Genomic DNA, 22,942 nt, shown 5'->3' with positions numbered 1-22,942 from the left:
TGCTCTGCAACAAGAGAAGTCACCACAATGAGAAGTCCGTGCACCGCGACGAAGAGTAGCCCCCGCTCGCCACAACTAGAGAAAGCCTGCGCTTAGCAACGAAGACCCGACGCAGCCAAAAATAAACAAATTAAATAAATAAATTTAAAAAAAATTTCAAAGCACCAGTGAAGGAAAAAGAAAATTGAGACATGTGAGGAAGCATTTTCCGAATTCCAGCAAACTCTGCCTTGAAATGCAAAACCGATTTGCTTCATGATTGTTGGAATTTAAGATTGCACAATGTCAGGAACTACATACCAATGACTTCAAGGTCATTTCTATCCCAGAAACTTCACTGATGGTTTGTTATGGAGGCTGCCAATTCTTCCTGGCCATACGGATAGTGAAGGATTTGCCAGAAACTCGGCCACCTCAACACTGAGGTCCTGAACTCATGAGTGAGGACTCTTGGACTCAGCCTTTGGCCTTGACCTTGACCTCCTGCCTACCTCCTGGCAGAGGCATAAGGGTCCCCGGGAGGGCCACAAGAATGCAGTAGCCAGAACACTACAGACCCATATCTACATCTACCCCATCCCTCGAGGGGAGGCATGAGGGACAACACCATTGTTGTTCAAAGGGCTTGAAACCCCTTAACTCTCAGGCATCCATCTGAGAGGTAGCCAAGGGCCTGAGGGTTCTTCTGCACAGAGGGCAGCAAAGAGGGGGCAATAACAAGCCAGACTGTTTAATCCAATTCTCGTAGCACCCCCGAGTAAAGCACACCTAAGATTTACATGATTTTCCAGTTTAAATGACTTGAGATTCGATCACCTCCAGGCCTTTGCAATGCCATTCTCCCTGCCCAGAAGGCCTCTCTCCTCACCCCACTCCCACCTGCCTCTACCCACATTCACCTGGCTGGCTCCTGCTGTCCTTCAAGTCCTTCAAGCTTAGAGGTCACCTTCCTTGACCCTCCCAGACACCACAGTCCCCTGACTGCTCACCCCATTGCAGAAACTCCCACACTGGATTATAAAGGCCTCTCCTGTCTACAACATCATCTCCTCGAGGGCAGGGTCCTTTCCTGGCTTGATCACAGGTAAAGCCTCTGCTACAGATTCAGCTCCTACAGGCACTAGGTGCCTGGTATCATATCAGTTTTCGCTGAATAGATAGCTAGATCACTTATAATTTAGAGGGAGAGAACAGGGTGCATTAAGCATATCCAAACAGACTTTCTTCCCATGTAAATTAACGATAAGTCTTATCAAAAGGAATTTAAGTAAAAGGATCCTTAAGGAATTATTTCAATGTGGTAAGGAGCACCCTGCAGCTGTGAATAGGGTATCTGTGCACGATCCTGGGTAACAGTTTCTGGAAGTCAGAGAATACCTTCTGGAGTTGAGTCACATAGTAAGTAATCCTGACTCAATTAGCCACTGTTTTGAAGCCACATTTTCCAGTAGCCCTGAAATAACCCCGTCATAGACAGCACAGAGAGAGCTGGGAAGATCCTGGAGGGACGGGTGGGGCTCTGCACCCAGCCCTGCAAGCATGCATCTTACTCCTCACCAGCAGCAGGACACAGGCCCTCAACCTCTGAGCATATCGGGGGGCTGGCCCTTGGCTCACACCTGCCAGCTCTGAGGAAGCCACACTCCTCTGTGGACGTGAAGGGGTTGGGTCTTGGACAACCCCGGGAGGCACTGTAAATCCTGTCTCTCTCCTCTGCTACAGACTCAGCTCCTACGGGCACTCCGTACCCAAAAGATATTTGAACAAATGGTACCTTTCTCTCCCTTCTCCATTTCCTGCTCCTTCTGTGCCCTCCCTGTCCAAGGGCGCCTTCTTTCCAAAAGCTGTATTAACTGGGGAAACAGTTCTCCCATTTCCAAACCAAGGCAACCCTCCCCTCCATAAAAACACCTTGCTCTAAAATCTCTAGACAGTGACTGCCTCTCTGCATTTGGCAGGGAGATTGGACCCAGCAGCACTTCCCGGCTCTTAGGTGAGGGGGCACCTGAAACCTCTTGATGACGAACTTGGCAGAGAGACTCTGCCCGCAGCATTCCAGGGTAGAAAGCAAACCGGGGTTTGTTTCCGTTATCATTTCCCATCGTCGAAACAATGAGAGGAATGCAAACATCGAGGAGATAATGTAATTAAGCATCAGGTAATAAAAAGATTTAGGAAGGATGGCTATGGGAGATGAGCCCTGCCGCCACTGCCCTCCCTCTGAGTCAGCTCTTCCCTGGGATCATCCAGAAGCCTGGGCTCCCTCTCCCAAAAGCTCCCTCCCTGGCTTCTCTTCTTGCCTCTAAATCATTCTCTCTCCTTGTTCTAAGCCAAGACATGCATTATTAACATCATTTCCACTTTTTTTCCAACTTCCCCATTCATTTTTCCCCTCTGCTGCAAATTCTAGGTAGCTGAGGTGTTTTTTTTAACTTTAATTTTTATTTTTCCTGCACAAGGGCAGGAGAAATCAAGAGAGGAAAAAGCACCCCCCTCTCCGCCAAATCCCACCACCCTTAAGTTATTCTCATTGGCTCAGATGGTCTTTCTGGTACTTGACTTTGAACAGACATTATTTCTGTATTAAGGGGAGACTGTATAGAGCAGTGGTTCAAAGTGGGTTTGGGGTCAGATGATCGTGGGTTGGAACCTTGGCTCTGTCACTTCCTCCATGCCTCAGTTTCCTCCTGTGACAATGGGGCTAGCAACAGTGCCTAACTCACTGGGCTGTCTCGAGAAGTAAATAAGAGCAAACATGTGACACCCAGAGCCTGGCGCACCAGCTGCGGTTATAGTGGAAGGCAGACCATGGATACAATTTTCTGCTCTGCCTTTTTCCCACTTTAAATCACAGGCCAAGCATTTTCCAAGTTACGTTTTCCTACTGGGGCCCCCTCTTTTCTGAACTGCAGGTTCCAGACTGAGGATGAGGCCCAGGTCCCGTCCGACCTTGGGGTTACACTGTGTGGGGCACACCCGGCACTCTGTAAACATGACTGAAAAGAATAAACATTTTAAATGGCTGCATGATATGCCTCCGAACAGCTCTGCCCCGGCTGAACCGGCCGTTCCATGGAATCAGATTATGTGAGTCGCTCCCATGTTTTCACATTTATAAATAGCATTGCTGCAACGTCTCCCCACATGCAGCCTGTTCGTTCCCTGGGGAGGGGGTGGGAGATGGGAGGTGAGTGGGGTTGTTAATTTCATGAAAATCTGAACAGTCTGAGCATTTTCTTTTGTGTTTCACACTCTCTAAACATGTTGCCAGATTGCCATCAGAAGGGCTGTACCAAATTTACACTTTACACTGTCGCTGGCAGCATTTTGGACGAGAACTACTTTTCGTACTAATTTACAGTTTTTCTCTCGGATCTGGAATTCTCACCCAGCCTGGTTCCCCCGTGAGGCATGAGCCATATAAAAAGCCTGAGTGATGGCTGTCAGGGAGGGAAGTGTCTGGTTGCTTTGCTGGGTTTCTGTCTGCTGGGCTGGGCCAGGCTGAGAGCACTGAGTCAGCGCACCCCCTCCCTGCCTGCTCTTCGAACCCCCAGACACTTTCCCAGGTGGGTTCTGGAACATCCCACAGCCCTGGAAGATTCTGCTCAGGCGGCCACCAGCATTACTAAGGTTATCCCTGCTCCGACACCAGCCTGCAACTGCATTCTTGCTTCTTGCAAGAAGTCAATCAACCATTTCTACAAAGAAAATCCCTCAAGAGACCCTGGCATCTGCAATCAGCTTTCCATTCTTGGGGGCCAGGAGGGGGGCGCACAGAGGCAGCAGCCGGGTGAGGGCAGCTGTGTTTTCCCAAGAACTGCAGCCACGGCCCCTGAATACCCTGCCAGCCTCCTGGCACTGCCAGCGCATCTCACCCAGGTTCCGCGGCAGCCCTGCGGCCTCTTGCCCAGCCTCTGGGGGTGGCCCTTGTTTGCAAACAGCCATGGGAAGTTTTGACACTGCTGATTAACCAGACTCCCACAGTTCTGGGTTATTAGTCATCACGACAAGTCTCAACCTTCCACCTGCCCTGACGACATCACCAGCTTCCAGGTGACAGGGAAGAAGTGACTAGGACCTTGGTAGTTTCAGTGGCATACATCGTCATCTTCACAGGGGAAGGGGAGGACTGCCACCCATCCCAAACAACCAGCACGTGCAGGGCCTGGAATGCCAGGGTGGGAAGTTAATTCGATTTAGCTTGCTTCTGCTGAGGGACTGGGCTAAACTCTACGTATAGGATTGCTTTGGATTTCATTTAATCCTCACAACAGTATGTGCGGTGGGTATTATAATTCCTATTTTACAGATGGAAAAACTGGGGTACTATGTTCTAAGAGTGGCTAGGCCCAGGAATGAGTAGGGGGCAGCCAGGGGAAGGCAGCTTGGAGTGCTGGGAAAGGCGGGCACTCCAGGCCAGGAGCTGTGTTCCCAACCACTGCGTGACCAGATTTCTTCCCCTCTCTGGGTCTCACGTCCCTCCCTGGGTAAATGAGGAGGATGATCTGGTCGACTTTCCAGTACTAAAGCCATGAGGGAGGGAGTGGGCAAGTTGGAAGGGATGACTGTGTGATTCTGAGGTTCTGCTCCCTGAGGTCCTGGCCCGAGGAAGGGGTAATTCCAGCTGCGAACCTGGGGCTCTGGCCTCACTGTTTACAGTTGCTTCACAAATGAATGCCAGCAGAAGAAAGGAGATGAGTGGTTGCCAGGGGCTGGGAGGTGGGGAAAATGGGGAGTGACTACTAATGGGGTTTCTTTTGGGGGTGATGAAATGGTCTCAAACTAGATTATGGGGATGGTTGCACAATTCTGCAACTATACTAAAAACCATTGAATTGTACACTTTAAGTGAGTGGATTGTATGGTTTGTTAATTACATTTCAGTAAAGCTGTTTAAGAGAGGAAGGAAGGAAGGGAGGGAGGGAAAAAAAGAAGGTAGGAAGGAAGTAAAGGGAAGGGGGAGGGGCGGAGGAAGGAGGGAGACCATACAGAGGTTGGGCCAGAGCTGCCTTTGAGATTTGCCTCCTGGGAGTGGGCCCTCACACCCAGCGCCTCCCCAGTCACCCCTCCTCCAAGTACCCCGAGCCTCAGAAAGGAATGTATGGAGACACCTAAGTGGCAGGTGATGGCTCCAGATTCCAACCAGAAGTAACGGGAGCCTCTGACCTCAGAGGCGGAAGGAGTCAAGAATCAAAGAGCAGGTGTGGGCCTGGAGGGTTGGGGGATCGGCGGAGGGTGGCAAGAAGATGGATGGAGGCCACAGGAGGGCTAGTGTCAAGGAGGAGACCCTGAGGGTCAGGGCGAGGCGTGGCTCCATCAAGGAAGCCCAGGAAACAGAGAGCCTGGGCTGGCCAGGGCCTCTGTCGGTGGCCTGAATACATTGTGGCACCCCAGAAAGTGTGCGTAGGAAGCACCTGCGGCTCCTGGGGGCCCCTCAAACTGGTACAGTTGTATTCTGCCTGGCACCAATGTAGTCGCAGGCAGATGCAGCCATCCCAGGGGCAACGTTGACCCAGACTTGACCCCGAACCCGGTGCACAGGCACAAGGGGACCCAGAATGAGAGCAAAATTGGCCAATAAGAGTGAAGAGCTCATTCCACTTCTGCTGTTAGGGCAACTTATTGCTGAAAGAGGAGACTCCCAGAGGGTCTTAGAGGCACAGCTTCCCCGTCTAAATCTCCAAAGGCAGACAACCCAGGAAGCACCTCCTCCCAGATGAACCTCCCCCGTCCACGCAGGCACATCCCCTTAGGCCCACCTCTTTGGGCAAATGGCAGTGGACGGCCCAGCCATAAGGGAACAAAGGAAATTCCATCTTGGAGACTGCCTCTGAGAGTCCTAGCCCTGGGGTCAAACCCACGTGCCTGGCAGCCAAGCTGGTAGAGGCTGAGGGGATATATCCCGAGGCTGAGGGTTCCTGCCTTATTCCTCCGGCCCTGGGGTACACATGCTGCTATTGGTCCCACTCTGTGGATGTGACCCCAGGCAGGCTGGCTCCAGAGGCCAGGTCTTGAACCACTGTACCATACAGCCTCTCCAGGGTACAGCCGGTGGGGTCCTTGTCACCCCGTGTCAATCCTCAGCATGCATTCAAGGCTCTTTGCCATCTGCCTGCAGCTGACCTGCCCAGCCCTCTCTCCCACTGCTCCGCCCAAGGCACCCTCCTTCTGTTCCCTGAGTTTACCATGTGTCCGTGCCTCCCTGCCCTTGCACGTGCTGTTACCTCCATGATGACAGCCCATTCACCTAGTGAGGCCCAGTAGAAATATCATCTCCTCCATGGGACCTTCCTGGTACCCCCAGGACCATCTGCTCCTCCCTTAGTACACTCGATTGGAGCTTGTAGGGGACTTATCAGTCTCCTCCATTACCCTAGAGCTCCCTGATTCAGGCCCCCATGCTGTGTGACCTTGGTTAAGGTACTCAACCTCTCTGAGCCTCTGTATCCTCATAAATGGCTGCCCTAATTATAATAGTTATTATTATTCTGGGTAATATTTACTGTGCACTTACTATATACCAGGCACTATGTGCTAAGTACTTTATGTGGAAGATCTCATTCAATCCTTATAGCACCTTAGGAGGTGGGTATTATTATCATCCTTTGTTACAGATAGAGATTACTGTTAGGATTACTGCCATTATCATGATTGCTATTCTTTCTTCTGCCACAAAGCCTAGCATGCAGCAGATACTCAAATCCTGTTTGTTTAAGTCAAGTGTGGATAAAAATAGAAGGGGACTTAGATAGGAAAAGAGTTCCAGAAACATGGCCGTACAGACGCTCCAGAATGTTCAGGCCTAGCCTTGTCCTGGCTGGGATGATACCATCTCTGGAGCCCGATGCTGGCAGATAGTTGAGGCCGGGGACCTGGGGTGGCCTGCTTTTGCTTCTCCCATCAGCCCTATCTTTACCCACAGAAACAGACTCTGCCCAAACCAGACCTGCAATGCTCAGAGCCCCACAGCGAACAGGCCTCCTGGGTAAATGGTGACTGAGGCTCTGGAGGTCCTGGGTGTCTGGCTGGTGGCAGAATTTGCGCATATTTGTAACCAGAATAGCTTCAGGGTTGGCTCTGCCGGCTCAAGGCCAAAGGTGCAGAGTGCCCTGTGTGTCCATGCTCCAAGCTCCACTGCCCCAGTGTTTTCTAGGAACCCTCGCTCCAAATTTTTCCTCGAAGCCCCAGGGGCTGCTTGCAAGGTTCTTTGCCCATCATTCCCACCAGCTGATCTGGGACCACATCAGCATCTGGCCTGACTGTCTGACCAGGATTCCCTCCAAGACCAATGCAGATACCTTAGCCCCCATCACCAGAGAGGCTGGGGGTTGCCCTAAAAAGGTGCTGCACGTGATGTTGGAAACATAGGCTCTGACAATGAAAGTGAGGGGCACACACCTGAGAAAAACTCCATTCAGGGCATGGGAGAAGGGGAGAAATATCTACCGTCTCAATTATGCCCAGCCATGCTTGTCCCATGGCAAAGCTGCCTGGGTTCATGGCACCACAGTGTCCTTCTGACATACCACCAATACCTCCAAGACCCCAGATTCCTGTCCTTGCCTCTGCCTAACCTGGGCACACATGCAGTGCTTGGTGCCTGGATTAAGTCTGTGCCCTGTGGTGAGATCTGCCCCAGACAACCCAGCGTCCATTCATACAATGGACTAAGCTGGGCTGCCCCTGCCCAGCAGACAGGCTTTCACAGCCTTGAACTTCAGCTGGGTTAGTCCCTTTTCCCCTCGCGGCCTCCACGGCCCTGATGTAAATTAGTGGACATAAACAGGAAAGGATGTGGTCAAACCCCCCAGCGTTCGACCTGCTACTCAGTCATTCATGGTGGGGCACATTTGAGGGAGGGCACCTCCACTTCTTATCACCCCTCAAATCCTCAAAACATCCCCATCTATAGGTGAGAAAACCGAGGCCCTAAAAGATCAAGTGGTTAGTCAAGGAAAGTGCCAGACCAGGTATTCTGAGGCTACTTCTCTCCACTGCCCACTGACCTGAAACCCCGACATTGACACTGCTTGCCCCAGACCCAGAAGTTGTGACAGGCCCCCAAGGAGGGTGGGAAGTGAAGTCAGATCTGTCCTCGAGAGTCTGAAGGACCCCAGGGGCCTGTGTGTCCCTGCCTTCCTGCCAAGGAAGGGCCTCAGAAGACCCACCTCCAGTGGCTGAACAGAAGCCGGGCAGAAGGCAAGCGATCTGACTGACACAGGGGAAACTCTGGGCTCAGAACTGCCAAAGTGAGTCGCAACTGACATTCCTCGTCTACAAGTTACAAAACCACAACGAGCTGTGGAGTGACAGCCGGCTGCCCGAGGGTCAGAGGAATGTTGTTGCCAGACAGGTTGATGAGCCATCTGCTGAGGCAGGCTCCGGAAACCAGGCCTGGGCTGTCGCCACACCAGGTGACTCCCAGGAGGCCAGCCACCTGACCTCACCCCCAGCAAGGTCTAAGGTGGAGAGACTGCAGGGCTTTCCCCCAACCAAGTCTGTAGCCATGACAACCTACTTTAAACCATTAATAAAGATAATTATAGGGACTTCCCTGGTGGCTCAGTGGTTAAGAATCCGCCTGTCAGTGCAGAGGACACGGGTTCAGTTCCTGGTCTGGGAAGATCCCACGTGCCGCGGCGCAACTAAGCTCGGGCACCACAACTACTGAAGCCCTAGAGCCCATGCTCTGCAACAAGAGAAGCCACCACAATGAGAAGCCCGCACACTGCAATGAAGAGCAGGCTCACCGCAACTAGAGAAAGCCTGCGGGCAGCAACGAAGACCCAGCGCAGCCAAAAAAAAAAAGAAAAGAAAGATAATTATAGGCATGATAACAATAATAATAATGTCTAACCTTTCTGCAGCACTTAGTACATGCCAGGGACCACACTGGACACTTTTTCTGGATCTTCACGTGTATTAGTTTCCTGTGGCTGCTATAATAAATTACCACAAACTGGAAGGTTTAAACAAAAGAAGTTTATCCTCTCCCAGTTCTGGAAGCTAAAGGTCAGAATTCAAGGTGGCAGCAGAGCCACATTCCCTCTGAAGGCTCTAGGGAAGAATCCTTTGCCTCTTCCAGCTTTTGGTGGTTGCTGGCCATCCTCGGTGTTCCTTGGCTTGTAGATGGATTATTCCAATCTTTGTCTCCGTCTCCACATCGTGTTCTCCTCTCTGTGTGTCTGTTCAAATTTTCTTCTTCTTATAAGGACAAGAGTTGTATGGGATTAGGGCCCACTCTAATCCAGTATGACCTCATCTTACTCAATTGCCTCTGCAAAGACCCTATTTCCAAACAAGGTCACGTTCACAGGTCCCAAATAGACATGAGTGTGTAGGAGACACTATTCAACCTACTGTATCACAAGTAATCCTCCCAACAACCCTGGTGCTGCTCTTATCTCCATCTTACAGATAACAAAACTGAGGTTCAGAGAGGTTAAACAACTTGCCTGAAGTCACACAGCCGGGACCAGAACCCTGTCTGTCTGATTCTAGAACCCACACTATATTGTCCCAAGCATCATCCTCATTACCGCCTCCTCACAGGGCCCAGTGGTTCAATGTTCACAAAGCTTCTCCTGGCCATTGTCACATCTTGCCACCACAATCTCGAGGGGGCTGGTTTGCAGTTTACAAAGGAAACAGAGACTCCATTAATTAACCTGACCAAGGTCACACAGCTAAAGAGTGGCAGTCTTTCAAACATGGGTCCAGCACTCTCCACGATGTAGGCTCCAAATGGGGGTCTAACGGGAACATTCCAGGGCTTTGTCAAGTCAGTGGAGCCTATTTCCCCAGCGTGATCAATGGCTGCGCTGTGTTTACTGATAACACCCTCTTCGGCTACACCTGCCAAGCTCATAAAAGGTATTGTAAATCTGCGGTTTAAATTCACCTCCTCAGGTTTCAGCCCCTTGTCCAGGGCTATTCTCTGCCAGCAGCAAGGCCAGCTGTTTGAGTGGTTACATAGCAGAGAAAAAGCAGGTCAAGAATCCATGAGGCCCTCACAGCTCACATCTGAGCCTCAGGGCCTGGGCTGTGGCAAGAGATGAGATGGGCACCGTTCATCCCTCATCCCGTTGCTCCCGGCTGAGAAGGGGTGAGACACAGATACAGCCTCGTTATCCAGGTGCCAGTCATGGCTCCAGGCACCATCAAGCTTTTTCCATTAATCCACACAGGTACCCATGAAGTCGGTGCTACTGGTAGCCCCGCTTTTCCAGAGGAGGAAACTGAGGCTCAGAGGAAGGCCACACTCTGCTGGTGAGTGGCCACACCAGGACTTGGTCCCAGATCTGCTTGAGTCCAGAGCCCCAGTCTTGGTCTCTGCAGGAGGGACATCCAGGGAGGCCTGGAGCCTGAGAGTGGCCACTGTGATGGAAGCACCTTAGAGCTTGCAAGGGACAGAGTGGGGCTGGAAGGGATTTGAGAGAGGGAGGCCAGGCCTGAGGCACAGGATGCCCAGTGAGTCAGTGTGTTCTGGAGCCAAGCAGGGCAAGGGAGGGATGCTAATGGGCACAGGCAGGACCCTGGAGGACCTCCCTCTGACCCACCTGCAAGAGCCAGAGAGATTTAACACGAAAAGGAGACCACGTCACCTTCTGACTCTAAAAGCACCAGTAGGGCTTCCCTGGTGGCGCAGTGGTTGAGAGTCCGCCTGCTGATGCAGGGGACACGGGTTTGTGCCCTGGTCCGGGAGGATCCCACATGCCGTGGAGCAGCTGGGCCCGTGAGCCATGGCCTCTGAGCCTGCGCATCCGGAGCCTGCGCTCCGCAATGGGAGAGGCCACAACAGTGAGAGGCCCGCGTGCCGCCAAAAAAAAAAAAAAAAAAAAAAAAGCACCAGTGGCTTCCCATGAAGCTTACAACAGAATCCAAACTCCTTACTGTGGCCGACGAGGCCCTGCAGTGCTGGCCTGATGACCTCCCTCAGCTCAGTTCTGCTGCAGCCACACAGGCTTCCTTCTTGTTCCCTAAACATGCCACGGGGCCTTTGCACTTGCTGTTCTCTCTGCTTAGAATGCTGTTCCCCTCAAGAAAAATGGTACAGATGAACTGGTTTGCAGGGCAGAAATTGAGACACAGATGTAGAGAACAAACGTATGGACACCAAGGGGGGAAAGCGCCGGCGGGTGGTGGTGGTGTGTGATGAACTGGGAGATTGGGACTGACATGTATACACTGATGTGTATAAAATGGATGACTAATAAGAACCTGCTGTATAAAAAAATAAATTAAATTTAAAAAAAAATAAAGAATGCTGTTCCTTGAACTCTGTGCGTGCTGCCTCCTCATCCTTAGACTCTCAGCTCAGCTATCCCCTCCTCAGAGTGGCTTCCCCTGGCCACCAGTCCAGAGTCAGTAACCCCCAGTTATTCTCTATGCAATCCCCTTGTTTTCTTTTCTTCTTAGCACGTATTGCATCTTGCATTTGCTGTTTGTTTATTGTTTGCCCCTTAATCGTCTTTCTGCCATGAAGCCAAGGACTTTATCTTGTTCCCTGCTGGTCCCAGTACCTAGCACAGTGCCTTAGCCATAGTAGATGCCCAGTGGATATTTGTTGAATGAGTAAATGAATAAATTCTCTAGAAATGTGGAATCAAAGACGGATCACCCAGAGAAAGACCCGGGAACATACTGAGCCGACAGTTGTGATGGGATGAGAAGAGGAGCCCAAGATCAAGGCCTGAGTGGAAGCTGCTGGGGAAATCCTGGGAGAAGAGAGAAGTGTGTGAGCCACAAGGGGCCAGCCTGACTGCAAACAAGGGCAGAAATGCATGGAAAGGAGGTAGTTTTCTCAAGAGCAGTGCAGACAGAACTCATGGCCAACCAGCTGGCATATGAGATGAGGGAGAGGCTGGTAAGAGCTTAAGGGTGATTTGTCAGGGTGACAAGCAAAAGGTAGGCCCCCAAGGCCCATTCATTTATTCATTCATTCATAGGTATCGAATACCTACCATGTGCAGTGAGTGCGGATGGCTGTTCTGGAGGGGGCAGAGGCAGGGACAGGGTCAGAGTAAAGGAGGTAGGGGCTACCTGGGGCTGCTGGGCCTTAAGCCAGGGGGACTTCCTGGAAGAGGGTGACCAGCCCCTGTGAGAGGATGCTCCACCTCAGGCTGCAGCTCTGGGCAGAGGCAGGAAGGGGAGCCAGGTGACTCTCTGCTGCTTCAGCTCCAGCCACAGCCACAGCAACCAGACCAGAGAGGGTTCATCAGTTCATATCCTGCTCCAACCCATAACAGGGACTCAGATCAGAAGTTCACCTTTAGCCTCAAAGGTGAACTTTCACCCCATAAGCCTCGGCACCCATTTGCTCACAATCTCAAGGTTCTGAAGGCTAATTGCCCCCTCCTTTCTCATAGGCCTGGGGAAAGTCGAAGGGTGAGCCATCTTATCTTGATAGGTGTATGGGGGACAGTTCTGGGTAGGGGATGGCTGGGGACCTTGACAACGATTTGCTGACCTCAGAGTTCCAGAAGTTAAAAGAAACAACACCAGCAAGTAACATACCAAGGAAACTCCCCAGGCCACGATGGTCCAGCGGTTAGGAGCTTGGGCTCTGGGGTTAAAATCCAGGCCCACCTCTCTCTGGCTGAACCATCTCAGGCAAGCCCCTTAACCTCTCTGATCCTGTTTTCCTCGTGTGCAAAATGAGCATAATCATATCACTTATCCTTCAAAGGGTAGTTGAAGAGATGAACAAGATAAGGTATGGGAAGAGCCTAGTACACGGTGGGCACTCAATACATGGTAACACTTATTAGGGGGCCAGTTACACGGCAGGCACTGCTGGAGGGTCCTTCATCCTACAAAATACCTGGCCTGTCCTCTTCAAAAACGCCAACATCATGAAATACAAAGAAAAAACTCAGGCACTGTTGCAGGTGGAAGGGACCTAAATAGACATGACAACTCAAGGCAATACATGGGCTTGCGTTTCCTTTCACCATAAAGGGCATTATTGGGAAAGTTGATGAAATCCCAATATGGTCTGACGATTAGATAGTAGTGTTGTTTCAGAATTAAGTTGCTGATTGGCATCATTGTACAGAAGTTATAATTTCTTATTTTTAGGAAATGTACAGTGAAGTGTAAAGTAAAAAGTCATCACGTCTGCAACTTCAGGGAGAGAGAAAAGGATAAAGCAAATGTAAAATGTTTATACTTGGGGCATCTAGGTGGAAGGTATCTGGGAATTCTTTGTATTATTCTTGCAACTTTTCTGTAAAGTCTATGATTATGGAAGAAAAGAAAAGAAAAAAGAAAAGAAAAGAAAGAGAAAGAAAGAAAGAAAGGAGGGAGGGAGGGAGGGAGGGAAGAAAGAGAGAGAGAGGTAGGAAGGAAGGAAGGAAAGAAAGGAAGGAAGGAGGGAAGGAAGGAGGGAGGGAGGGAGGGAGGGAGGGAGGGAGGGAGGATGGAAAGAAGAAAAGAAAAGAAAGAAAGAAAAGGATGCAGAGAGTCCCGGCATGTCCGTCTGGTGGCAGGCTTCCAGGGAGGGTGATCAGCCATCCAAGTCTGCCTGGGACTGTTCTGGTTTTAGCACTGAAAGTCATGCATCCTGGGAAATCCCTCAGTCCTGTGTGAACTGGGATGGTGTGTCGCCTACTTCCAGATGAACCTTGTGGATGAATACTGTGGGCCTCTGTGGATCCAGTGGGCCTCCCTGCCATGGCGGGGGCCCCAAGGTTGCCTCTTTGGTGGGGGGCAGGTTTGCGACAAGTGGGCAGAGTGCAGCCTGGACGCCTCATCCCACGCAACAAGAGCCAGGCCAGTGACCTCCTTGCAATTAAGGTGCTCTCCTCAGAGGACAAGATTTCAAAGTGGCCAAGTAGCTCTGTGCCTTGAGGCCCCAAGAGTGGAATGAAGCAGATGGTGAGGCCAGCCCCACCCCACTGACATCTCTTGACCAGTTGCTCGCTTAGCCTCAGGCAAATAGTTAACCCGCAGCTGAAGCCTGCTCAGCTATCACTGTGACCGGAACCCAACGTGTGAAGGATGGATGGACACCAGGCCTCTGGAACTGTCAGCAAGGCACTTCATGGCTGAGGAATGTGGCCTACAGCACAGCTCACACAGCCCAGCCTGCCTGGCAGGTTGACTGCTGCCTGGGGCGGGCCCGTAGGCAATCCGGGCTGCTCAGTTACCCGATGACCTGACCTGCAGGTGGACTTCCTTCCTGGGTCAGGCAAGGCAAAGGCACCTCTGTCGGTCCTCACGAGTCACTGCCCAGTCCCCTCCCTCCTGTCCCTCCCCAGCAGATGCCAAGGGTCTATGCTATAGCTCCCCCAGCCTTGAAGGGCTCTGAGGTGGGGTTTGCACACATGCTTTGAGCTCCATCCATGAAAGCCCTAGACCCCACGATTACGACGAGGATACCAGCTTGAGGGCAGCAGGCTGTCAAACGGGTGCCCTGCAAGGAGGGCACCCATCCACTGAACTCCCCCAGCCGCTGCGGGGCCAGCTGTGAGTCAGCCTTTGACCTCAGCCCCCTTCTTAATTTAGAAGAGCAGCAGCTGCCCACCCAAATTAGCCCCTTGTTCAGCATCCGTTCCTCCATTCACATGCCTCTCTGCTCAGGTTCTTTAGAAAATCAAGTCGGCATGTTGAACGACCCTGGGGGGTTGTCCTCTTGTTGGACTGTTTTTGCACCAGACGATTTCAAACAGTACAAACTCTAGTGAAAGTTTCCCTTTCATGCCTGGCCTCTATCCCCAAATTCACTTCCTCTGAGATGGTCATTGTGACCAGTGGCTGGTGGATCCTTCCAGGAGACAGTCCCCACATACAAGCTCACGCTAAGAAATGCCGGTTCCCCAACAAACGTCAGCACAGCACACATACTGTTGGGCACTGCTTTTCTTACTTCACCCTCCTGGACAGCCCTCCAGCTCATACATAGAGACTTGCCCCTTACCGTTGCATAAAGGGTGAACACACCCAAATGATTTATCCAGTCTCTGCTGACGAATAATCGAGTTATTTCTAGTCTTTTGCAACCACAAACAATGCTTCCAGAAACGTTCTTATCCCTGGATCTTTGCTGTCACTTACAAGTAGTCATAGATATTTCTAAAAGTGGAATGGCTAGCATTTTCTTTTTTAATTTTGGGGTAGGAACCATCAACTCCTTTGAGAATCTAATGACAAATTAAAAATCCTCTCTCCAGAAAAAAACCTTTGCAATGATTTTGCATTCGATTTCTGGAGGGAGGCTCTCAGATGCCACATTAAGTCACCGTATAGGGGGAAAGAACACGTGTAAGAAAATTGTATCCGACCATCGCTTCTGTGTATGTGTATAGATTTGGTCATGATACAGGAAGCCACCAGTTTGTTCCACTGACAGACACAGAAACAGCCAGCAGAGTTCAGTTCAAATTCCAGAAGTCAGATTCCTTATCACGCTTTGTCCACCAGGGTACATACCTCCTGCGCTTGTCATGTTCCTTGACCTCAGCTCCCCAGAACGGGGCTGTGGGATGGGTGTGCTGGGCCGGGGCTGCTCCTCCCAGCAGCCACGGGGGCCCTGGACCCCACAGACCCTTCCTGCAGCTGCCTTCTCGCCTCGAGATGTGAAACCAGACCCCGCGCCTGGAAGGCTCCGGAGCTCACACGCTCAGTTAGGTATTAATATTTTATGCCGACAGCCAATGAGGACTTGGGTTAACAACAGTCTCTCCAGGAAAGCACCGTCCAAAGAGCACAAACTCCATCACCTCTCAGTGAGGATTCACATCGGACTAAAGGGAATCCACTAGAGAAAAGCTAAAAGGAAACAGAGCTGGGAGCAGCTTGTGGCTGGTCAGAGTCTGGGGTCAATGGGCTCAGGGTCTGAGCTTGGGGCCCTCGAGAGGCAGGAGCTTCCCTTGGGCCGTGGCCATGTGCTGGTGTCCAGCTGGCTCTAAGGCCAAGGGCACTGTCCACAGTGAGGACATGGCAAGAGCTGAAGCCAGAGAGCCAAGGGCCCTGGCTGACTGTCTCCCAGGCCACTCCCCTGACAGAGCTTCACACAAGGCCATTTCCACAAATCCAGAGCAGAGCCAGAGAGCCGCCTGGCCGGTGCCTGGCTCAGAGGAGGCATTCAACACCTGTTATCCCTCCCGTCCTTCCCTCTTTCCTTCAAAGTTCCTGGAGCTCAAACTCGCTGCAGAGCCTCATGCTGCCCGTACAACCCGTCCCGGGGATTGTCGGGATGACAGCCTCCTGGTACAAGCCTGAGGAGAACTCATCAACAGCCAGGAGGCCATGGATGGTCAGGAACTCCCCTGTGCTCCCTGAGCTACAAACCTTCCAGTGGGAAGTTTGGAGAGGAAGGAACTGGGAACTCGCATTTCCGGAAGCCCATGTAAGTTCTAGAAGGTTCTGTCCTGAAGGCTAAAGCCATTTTGCCATCCATGGCTCAGGCACTGAGAAAAAATTACCTAACGTCTACTGAGGACTCACTGCATACCAGGTAGCGACATAAGCGTTTCCAGGTGTGTTCACTTTTATCCCTCCAACAGCCCCTTGATGTGAGTTCTAGGGTTATCCCGCTTGGATTTGTAGCTCAGGCAGCTCTGCCCGGGACCCCTGGGGGCTTTCCCCTGAGCGGCTTCCTGAAGGAGAAGGGAGGAGAGGAGAGAACAGCTCCACGCCCTTCCTCCTGCTCAGGATGGAGCCCCGGGTGTGCTGTCACTGCTTTACCTGTGTCATCGTGCCACCTTTGCAATTGCCCCGTGAGGTACAAAGTGTGTTTATGTCCCTTTCACTTTTTATGTCCCTTTCACAGGTGAGGAAGCCGACCTGAAGTCAACCTGCCCAGCAGCTCGGTGGCAGAGCTGGGATTCGGCCCCAGGCTGGCGGTCAAAAGCCAGGCCCTCGTTGGGCACTGCACGCTGCAGTCCACGCGGGGACGTGGCCTTGAGGAAACAGAGCAAGGAGGGGGAAAGCTTTTGCAACGTAGACGGCGGGAGCTACGTTTGCAGTAAAGTCTGGTCCGTGTCTTTGCCAAGATCTGCTTGTAACTGTCTCCCTGAAGAGACAGCCTGGGGTGAGGCTTAACGGCTCTGGGCTGGGGTCCGAGCCTGGGTTTCTCGTCCCGGCTCTGCCCTGACAGATCCAGTCTCTCCACAGGCCTGGGCAGAGGGCAGGCTCTGCCCACCCTTCTGGCCGTGATGCTTTGTGATGCAGGAGTGGGAAGCAGGGCTGAAGGCAGAAACCCTCACCCATACTGACCTTTGAATATGTGCCTGAGGAACAGCCCACCCCCAGGGAAGCTACTCAGTCCGCCTTGACAGCAAGCCCATCACCCCCGCCCCCCAGCAGAGGGCAGGGACAGCAGCACCTCTGACTGAGCACTAACTAGATGCCAGGGGCTGGGGCTACTTCTATGCAAGCTGCTTGCTATGGATCAAAGCAGACGCTGTCACTACACCCATCTTACAGATGAGGAAACCAAGGCTCAGGAAAGTCAAACAACTAGCTCAAGTTCACCACAAACCCAGTAAAGCAACAAGACCAACATATCCAGTAGGTGCAGGAGACACAGTGCCCAAGACCTACAGTACTTTTAGGGGACCGTGAAAATATTATAATTTCACTTAAAATCAGACGGAAAAAAATAAACATTCAGGATGAAGAAAATGGTTTAACATATAACAAAATATTTACCTTTACGCCAACATCGCAGTAAATATATTTTTAGATTTTTCTTTTTAAACAAAAAGAGAAAGGGGTCCACAAAGGCAAAAGTGCCTAGGGCTTGTGAAAGTTACGGTGCTGAACCTTGAACCTAGATCCATCCCCTCTTAAAGCCAGAGCTACCAAAGAACCGTCCAGCCTCTCCCCTGGTGTCAAAGGAACAGCACTCAGGAATTCCCTGGCAGTTCAGTGGTTAGCACTTGGCACTTTTGCTGTCGGGCCCTGGGTTCAGTCCCTGGTCGGGGAATTAAGATCCTGCAGGCTGAGCAGCACAGCCAAAAAAAAAAAAAAGGAATAGCATCCAGGGCCATCCTGGGAGCTGCAGTGTGCACCGGTCCACAGCCACTCAGCCACGGACACTCACCCTACTCGTCACTATCCCTGGTGGGCAGTCCGCCCAAGCTTAATTCTTGCCCTCCAAGAAGCTATTGGAACAGAGCAGCCATGTTTCAGGGGCCGAGTCATTCGTGGGGAGAACGTGAGCCCCTGGAGGTGCCTGCCTGGGAGAAGCAGAAGAATGACAAAGATCATCTGGAAAAACATTCCAGCTTTTCTTCCTCACCTGAAGAATACAATAGATAGATAGCCTGGACTGTGGGAATTCTGTTTGAAAGACTTGGTATAGCCCAGGTGGACAGAGAGTCACACATACCTGGGTTTGGGTCCCCACTCTGTCATTTAGTTTGCTTTGTGACCTTGAGAAAGTTACTTTACTTCTCTGACTCTGTTTTCCCTTCTGGAAAGTGGAATAATAACAACTCCCCTTCCTCCATACACATACCCCAATAGGGTTGTAGTGAGAATTGGTGGAAATAAAATGCTTTCTATATAGAAAATCACTGCAACTAGTAAAAGCCAGAAGAATATTCATTTGTTTGGGAAAGAAAAAAAAATTGATCCCAACATCCCTAGGGTCTTGAGTAACCAAAGCCACCGTAACCTAGGCCACACCGTGAGATCAGCCTCCTTTTCCTCCAGGTCTTTGAGGGGACAGTTTAGAAGGAACCTTACCAGTGAAAGGGGAATGTCACTTCCGATGAAGGCATCACCGGAGTCAGAAATTCATCAGCCCTGGTGACTTTCGCCACACTTTAGCCTGACAAGTCCAGGATTACACAACTGCAGGCAGAAACCATGAAATTAGACCATTGGCGTGAGTAATGAGCAGACCCAGGGTTCCCTCCAGGTGAGCAGCGTTGCTGCCTATCAGGTGAGCATGTCTCACACCAAAGTTCAGTGCAGTAGTTAGAACCACAGCTGCGCACGGCAGGGAGGCTGAACCCTGCTAATACAACATGAGTTTCTCAAGGTGTTCCCAAAGCCCTTGGCAGAAGGCAGCCTTCTCTGATGACAGCACCACCAGCCTCCTCCCCCAGAGTAGCGCTTCTCAAGCAGCACCACGCACATGAGTCACCTGGGACGTTGTTAAAATGCAGCTTACGGGCTTCCCTGGTGACGCAGTGGTTAAGAGTCCATCTGCCGATGCAGGGGGCACAGGTTCGTGCCCCGGTCCGGGAAGATCCCACATGTCGTGGAGCGCCTGGGCCCGTGAGCCATGGCCGCTAAGCCTGCGCTTCCAGAGCCTGTGCTCCGCAACGGGAGAGGCCACAACAGTGAGAGGCCCGTGTACCACAAAAAAAAAAAAAAAAAAAAAAAATGCAGCTTAAGATTCAGTGGGGCTTCAGATTGTGCATCTCTGACAAGCTCCTGGGCTGATGCTGATGCAGTTGGCGAGGATGAGGACCTAGAATTTCCTCTGGTCCCATCGACACCTGGGGTTGCCCTTCGCCAGGTAGACCAGGGACCCTGAACAGTTTGCACTCCAGAACTTGGGATTCAAGGAACCAGTAGCATTACTATAAATTAGATCCCTCACGATTTCTTTATTGGGGGGGGGAATGGGGTACAAAATGAATTAAATGTAAATATCAGTGGCAGGATAATTTGTGAAAGGTTAATTATTTTTTCTCCCAACATACGCACTCCCTTTTCAGGCAGGTAGCAAGACCCTTCAGTGCTCTCTTGCCCCAGAGATTTTAAATGACAACTAATTGCAGTCATCTGATGCTTTCCTTTTAGAAACAGAAGGCTCTAATAAAGCCAAATCTGCTCCCATGACCCCTTCTCCTAACCCCTCCCCACTTAGGACTCCCCTGCTTATGTTTATGGAAAAGTATTTTTAAAGAAGGATTTTTGGGGCTTCTCTGGTGGCGCAGTGGTTAAGAATCCGCCTGCCAACGCAGGGGACACGGGTTCGAGCCCTGGTCCGGGAAGATCGCACATTCCGCAGAGCAACTGAACCCGTGAGCCACAACTACTGAAGCTCGCGCGCCTAGAGCCCGTGCTCCACAACAAGAGAAGCCATCGCAGTGAGAAGCCTGCGCACCACAACTAGAGAAAGCCCGCACGCAGCAAGACCCAATGCAGCCAAAAATAAATAAATAAATTTATTTTTTAAAAAAAGAGGGATTTTTGCAGAATCATCTTGGAGTGACTCTTCTTTTCTTTCATGAAAATATCAGCCCAGGGACCCAGGAGTGGGGAGGGGACAGCAACTCCCTCTTCCCATCTTGGGTGAGATGTGGTAGCAGGAATAGTGAAGCTTGGGGGTCGTCAGCCTCCCCCCTCAACTCCACCAGGACCCCCTCCCCTAACTCTTGAACATAGACAGCTTAGCCATAGCATTCTGGGGATGCAGGTCCAAGCACCCTTGGCCATTCTCACCAATGGGGACAAGCCTGGTGCTGAGGAGCAGGGCTGTGCACCCACTGAGGCAGGCAGGCAGGGCCAACCTCAAGGAGGAGCTTCCAGCCACTTCCTGAGGTCCTTGTCCCAAGCACGCTCCACCTGGAAGCAGCCCGCAGGGACCCGCCACCCCACAAGAGGACCCAAAGGTCGGGACACCCATGGTGTCAGCATCAGAGACCAGAACATCAACCAGCAGAGCCCCTGCCCCCGCCTCTGGGTGAATTCCCCTCTCTGATGATACCTGGGAGGAGGGGAGGCCCCAAAATTATTGAAAAGGAACTTAAGGCCACCCTTCTGCTCCCCAAGGGAGCTTGGGGACAGAACTGGAGTGCATCACTGGCAAGTTTTAAAGCGGTGTCCTACCCACTGCATACACTTAGTTTAATAATATTCAATATTTAGGAGAGCATTTACCATTTTACTTTTAAAGTAATACACGTATGGTGGTTTAGGCACACATGATTAAATAAATTGTTTGATAAAAACTTGCTAAAGGTTACCATCTGCTAAAGTAATCTTACTGCTGTTTCTTAGTGGAGCTCTCCTCATTTCAACTATTCGAGGCCTAGGAAACATCAGGTTGCCCCTGAGCAAACTGTGCTCCCTTACATTTTTTAAACATTAAAAAAATATACTGCAAAGGTTATACACATTATACAGTTCATTCAATATTCAGTAAAATATTCACCTTGCTTTTTTTTTTTTCAGTGTTCAAACTCTGAAATTTCTGTAAAATAAAAACACCTGCAGGTGGCATCTAGAATAGGGGTTAGTTACCTTTTGGTGTCTCTACTGCCTTCTGCTCCGCAGAAGCAGCAATTAATTAGCGATGCTCGGACCTTCCCTCCCTGCAGCCTCGTGCTCTTCCCCAAGGAAATAGATCTAGGAAACGGTGGGAGATACCTGCCTCTGATAGTGAAGTTCAGAAGGATTAAAAAAGGCAACAAAAAGCTTCCTTCTTTGGCTTTCCTCTTTGCCAAGACTGGATCCCTGCCGGGTCCCTCCTCCCTGTGAGTAAGACCAGGGGGAGAGTCATTCCCTCTTTTTTTCTAGGCACACGTCATGGGAGAAATGCTGCCTCTTCCCTGCAAGGCACTTCAGCACTTGAGATATTTGAGTCGGTGATAGGGGACTTCATCATCAGAAAGTTTCGGCAACAGGAAAAAGAAAAAACACTTTCTTTTAAAAACAAAATTTAAAAATTACTAAATCAAATCAACTCATTTATCAACAGGGAGAAAAAAATGAATGTTTGTCTACTGCATCCCAACCAGCTCTGAACGAAGAAGCCGCAATGAATTCCAAAAAGCAGCAAGGACACACAAACGGAAAGTTAAAGCACATATCTTCCAGTGATGACAACTGGATGGTACACTTTTCCTTCGTGGATTTCCGGAAGTGACCAGCATGAATAGAACGAGAGATCATCTGTGGGGTCCTTACTCCATGCCAACGATTTCCATGGCATTTCATTTAATTATCAGAACAGCCCGATGAGGTAGCGCTCCTCTTGTCAGCCCCGTTTCATAGACTAACAGAGGGATTAAGAGACTAACTCAGAGTTTCGTAGCTAATAAAACTGGATTCCAACCCGGGCACCTGTCTCCAGGCCCTTGGCCCCTCACCCAGGCCAAACTGGACTCCAGAGTGAAACCAAGCCACGACCAGCGTGTGGGTCACTCCTCAGGGGAGCAAAAAGGTTGCAGGCATTTTCTTGTCAATCTTTATTAGACTTCCCTCCCCTCCCGCGTAGGGCTAAGAGCATTACGTTCTCTTGAGAAAGAGCTACACCACCCGCTCAAGAAGTTGAAGAACTCGTGCAAGGTCAAAAAGGGAATTTTCATAGGAAAGTCTTTCGGGTGTCAGGCTGAAAAGTCTATCTCGTTGAACTACCCCAAAAAGCCACAAAAAGAACGCAAAAACGTGCCCGCCTGTTCCAAAATCATTTTCCTGGCTTTCATCTCAGCCCTTTAAAGGTGCATCATCTGCTCTGTTACAAACCAGTGTGTACAGTGTGTTGAGTACTTGTGAGTGTGTGACCGTGTGTGTTGAAAGGGTGACAGAGACGGGGAAGGAGGCAACAACTGAGGAAATCAATCAACCCAATGGGAGAAAAATAATCACGACACTGCCAATGTAGCAGCAAACGTGAGCTCGGGTTGCCATAGCAACCATTTAATTGACATTTTCATTTTCCCAGCATTTGTTCTGGGCAGGTGTGGGCAGATATGTATCCTCGGGGATGTGTGAGGATGAGGTGCGCCCATCTGCCACTGTGAGCCCACAAATGGGGAATGGTACTGCCCCCAGGTAAGGCCCTTGGAATTGGGGTCTTAGTCAGTGCACAGAGGACCCTGTGTCTCTGAGCATCCATGCCACACATAGCATCATTATTGTGTAACCGAGGTGGAGGTGATGATATTCCTGTACTTCATCGCTGCATGGATGAGACAATGAGGCCCAGGCTAAGGGTCATGCAGAGTGGCCATGTCAGAGCCCGGCTCAGACC

General features: G+C 50.9%; 1 protein-coding gene across 1 annotated transcript in view; it reads right to left on the bottom strand.

Annotated features, from left to right (window-relative positions):
- CNGB1 (cyclic nucleotide gated channel subunit beta 1) overlaps positions 1-22,942 on the bottom strand; it is a gene marked incomplete at its 3' end in the record, with an annotated part of 139,418 nt that overhangs the window by 1,505 nt on the left and 114,971 nt on the right. The window lies entirely within an intron of this gene.

This window comes from Hyperoodon ampullatus, assembly GCF_949752795.1.
Source record: "Hyperoodon ampullatus genome assembly, chromosome: 18".
Taxonomy (NCBI): domain Eukaryota; kingdom Metazoa; phylum Chordata; class Mammalia; order Artiodactyla; family Ziphiidae; genus Hyperoodon; species Hyperoodon ampullatus.
The sequence above is the reverse complement of the archived record's forward strand: the minus strand, read 5'-3'. Positions and strand labels throughout refer to the sequence as shown.